The sequence below is a fragment of the Octopus bimaculoides genome, chromosome 12 (assembly GCF_001194135.2).
Source record: "Octopus bimaculoides isolate UCB-OBI-ISO-001 chromosome 12, ASM119413v2, whole genome shotgun sequence".
Lineage (NCBI taxonomy): Eukaryota > Metazoa > Mollusca > Cephalopoda > Octopoda > Octopodidae > Octopus > Octopus bimaculoides.
In genome coordinates, this window is record NC_068992.1 from 16,304,316 (window position 1) to 16,309,031 (window position 4,716).

Below are 4,716 nucleotides of genomic sequence, written 5' to 3' on the forward strand. Positions count from 1 at the left end.
CATACATATATATATTTGTATGTGTATGAGTGAATCAATTCTTTATGATAAAAGGAATCAAATTTAAATTTACTTCATATAACTTTTCTAGTCGTAGGAAAATTTGTAGAATTCATACACAAAACTTACGCTTAAATGCTAGAAATTGAACGATAATTTTTGATGTTGGAAACGTGAAATAAACAAGCAAAGGATTAACTCGTGTAACTTTCCTTTAGCTGTTAATCTAATTATTATAATATCCTCTATAGTATAAAGTACATCCACTCAATTTATCGATGAAAATGCCGTTTCTTGCAGTAAATGATTGTCAGATAAATTACTGTACGCTGATCCATCAACGGCATAATTATTTTGTGATAAATTTCGTTCATATGAGATTATATATCAATGGATTAGTAAGTGCATCTCACATTTACACGTGTTAATGCATACAGACTATAAGAAACTATCTGCTACATGTAATTAAAAATTGTTACAGGTTTGCCAGCTAATTGTTCTCTCTTGCTACTGACGACACGATGGCCATAAACATATTGAGGAAAATACTGCATCAGTACTTTACGTAATATAAGATAATACGATAAAAGAACTTTGTTATAAACGAAAGACAATTATCTTCCACAACATCAGGCGCATGTCGTTAAATACTACGTTTGCTATATAAATTTAGTTAACGACAGAGAATCAGCAGAACTTTAAATACATTTAAAGTTATAAATATACAAGCATTTGAAGGTTGAGACTAACTAAATTAGGCCTTATAGCTACCAGTAACTTTCCTTATTGGAATATGTGTGTTTAAAAATATGACTAATATTGTCCAAGAGAAGGAGATTATTTAATGCCAATCCATTTCGATCAATATCCTCAATTCCTATCATATCGGCTGACATATACACTCATATGCACAGCACACTCTTTCACACACACACACACACGTGACACGTTCACACCTATCTATATATTGTATGAAGAAATGGTTAACATATGTGTCATTACATTCTTAACAGGGGAATATTACCCATCAATTGATCGAAGAACTTTATGAAATATACGACTTTTCCAAAGGCAGTGGGAACCTAATTAAAGTGCACTTAATCATATCAAAACATATAGCAAGACCTTACTCCAGTATATCTAACCACTTGTCCACAGATGATTTTTCATGATCTATATCGTATACTAATAGTTTAGTCTATTACATATATATCGTTATGTTGCTGTAAAAATACTAATGAAGACTGAAAATTACAAATTATAACAGCATCAGTTGACAAAAAGAATGTAAACGCATAATTGTAATCCTCCCTCTCTTTCTTCATATATACATACATACACACACACACACACACGTACATACATACATACAGATACGCACACACACTCATATATATGTGTGTGTGTGTGTGTGTGTATTATTAGTGTACATATAAACACAAAAGAGGTGACCTTAACAGGACACCGAACATGCTAGAAGGAACAGTCAAAGTCCAACCACGGTTAACGGCAATTTCGAAGGGAATGAACAATAAAAAACATTTACAATATTTACCTCCCGGAAATTGCTCTTAACCGTGGTTTGGACTTTGACCGTGCCTTCTAGCATGTAAGGTGTCCTGTTAGTATCACCTCTTTTGTGTTTAAATGTACACTAATTTTATATGAAAAATATGTTGTCTATTGACTATTTTATACATGGTAGCTACTGGTACAAAAATTCCGATAATTTTTCTACCCTGTATATTTTTATATATATATATATATATATATATATATATATATATGTATATTCTTGCACCGTGACAGTTATCACAAATTACCGAGCCCCTAACGTCCATGCGATATAAAATAATTAGTCGTACATTTGTATATCCTTAAACTGAAATGTAAAAAATGATTGTAAACTCCATTATATCACATTTACGTATGTGCCAAAGAGCGGGTTGAAAGTCAAATGCAACTGTAGCACGACATAAATTCTATGAGTAGAGAGATAAAATTGTAATTATAAAAGACATATATTCCGGAATTCTACCATTGCTTTTATAGCAAAATTTTGCACGAAATGAGTAAAATCATTTCGGTGAAGTCAATTTCACTTGGGCATATGAGAAGGAGCAATAAAACGTTATACCAAACTCTGCACAATTTCCCTCCTTGCTATAAGACAAAATATAACAAGTAATTCTTAACTGTTGCAACTTTGTAGAGAGTGAGATTGAAATTGAATAAGTGTTGTTCATGTCTTTCTAAAGAGGTTTATCAGCTTAGAGATGAAATACTGAAAACGTGAGAGTTATAACTGAGTGTTAGAAATTTGCAGATTGGAAGGTTACTTTAAATTTATGCCATCCGTCGTCCTGTATGATAAATAAAGAAAAAAATATTCCTGAAATAAATTGCCAACACTAAAAGTGTAAATCAATTTACTGTTTTTTCATTTCTTCTCTACATTTCTAAATCAAAACGTTGGAATGCCTTCAGTTATCGCTGGGATCGCAATGATATTTTTATGAATAATACGGTACATGCATACGCTTAGTGAGACACTCACGTATATACAGAGGTAATGGACATACTTTGGATCTATAATCTCCAAACATTAATTGAAATATCTTTGCTGCCTACATTTAAATGTTTCTTTCGGTGAAAACATGCATTAAGATTCAGTAATGTATGTGCCCTGCCAACGGCACTTAATCACCAATGCAATTTGAATAGCTTAATACAGAAATAAAAAAAAGTTGTTTTTTTTTTTCAGATATATGTCAGGTAAGAGTTTGGTGTGGAATAATATCGAAGCTCATGTACCGTATACCTCAACGGCGTATTTTAAATGGAACTTCTGTAGCAATAATTATCTACTAAGACGACGAACGCAGTGCAAATAGAGACAAGTTTCTGGCAAGAAGCCACTTTAATGCAGTTTTGTACACAACTAAAATCATTTGATTTTTATTAAAGTTATTTTTGTTCATCTAGTATGAATGTCCCCGGGGAAAGTACAAATCTTAATAATACATAACTGTCTCTTAAAATCATAGAGTTATTTATCACAAATTTATAAGAGATAACTATTTACAGATAGATAGATAGATAGATAGATAGATAGATAGATAGATAGATAGATAGATAGATGGATAGATAGATAGATAGATGGATAGATGGATGGATGGATGGAATTATGGATGGATACGGATGGATGAATGGATGAACTGAACGTATGCGTGAGTATGTTTGTTTGTGTGTGAGTGTATGTCTGTTTCTCTGTGTGTATTCGTGTGTGCATGTATCTTTGTGTATGTGTGTTTACCTGCATTGCCTTCGTATAAGAGGTGAATTTTGAAGATTAAAGAGGGTAAGGAAGTAAAACGAAAAGTAATGGGATTAAGAATAAGATTTCTGCAAGGGCAAAAGAAATTATTTAGCAACATAAATAGATACAAAGGACAAAGCATGACTGATACGGAAAACTCAGACATAAAACCTCAAATTAGAATTCAATGTCAGTAATCTACGTGGAATGATTTATTATATTTTCCCTGTTAAACTTTATTCCAAGTCAGACAAATAGAAACAAAGTGAGTATAACAGCATACGAAGATAGAAATGACGTGAGAACTAGGAAGAAAGAGAGAGGGCGAGGGAGATACGGAAGGAGAGGATGATAAGGAGACGGTGAGACAATGAAACTTAAAGCTAGTGAGAGGGCCCAAGAGAGAGAGAGAGAGAATGAGGGGTAGGTGCCGAATCAATGTGAATAAATATAATATCCTCTCTGTATCGTAATGATAAATATTTGAAATTTATGAGAAATTCAATAAAGATGATGTGTAGATGTGCTGTGAGAGCTATATCTTACGAAGTTGTGTTTGACAATTTGCTATATAACACGATTGCATTATATATTGTAGTTAATAGTAAAAGTCAGAAGATTCATGAGACAGAAAAACGATACCTAAGAGGAATGTTGAAGATGTCTTTTGCAGATAGAACTAGAAACGTCAGTTCTTAGGCGAGCAATGATTATCTAAAAGCTTATGAAGAACGTAGAGACAAAAGGGTGAAATCATTGATCGCCAAATGAGAAAAGACAACAAAGCTGTGAGCTAGCTTCTCAGACTCCGGCCAAGTAAAACGATAAGATACAGCTGGGACTGGAGGTTTCGCAGGTTCGTGATCCCAACGCCTCTAGACTTGATAGATAAACAAGTAGAAGTATAGGGAATGTATTCGCAATGTTTAGGAATATAGATGATTGTGATAATTGATAATATCATTTTATACTAGAAATAGGTTTTCTTTTCTGAACAAAACAGACTCTTACCTCTGTATGGGAAAAAGTACTGCATTTGTTCGGGCGAACATTTCAATATAATTCATGTCAAAGTTAATGCGTCAGTTTTAATGTCAACGTTTTTCTCAATGTCATTGGTAGGATTAATGAAACAAAATGAATAACATCTCATTCTACATCCTCACAAATCGATATTATTTATTGAATACGACCCTTGACACACAGTGGTGAATGTGGACAGAGATCACAAAAGATTTAAATTGCTCAAATAGTTGACCGATGCTAATTTTATACATCAGTGGTGAAATTTAAAATAAGACCCCGGTTATAGTTTGATTAATAGAGCAAAACATTTTGTTACGTGATCTACAAATTATACTAATATGCCTTGGATTATTATATATATATATATATAT

The 4,716-nt window shown here is 32.7% G+C and overlaps 1 protein-coding gene across 4 annotated transcripts in view; it reads right to left on the reverse strand.

The window, feature by feature from the left end:
* LOC106875324 (uncharacterized) overlaps nucleotides 1–4,716 on the reverse strand; it is a 317,815-nt gene that overhangs the window by 209,864 nt on the left and 103,235 nt on the right. The gene's annotated exons all lie outside the window — the stretch shown is intronic.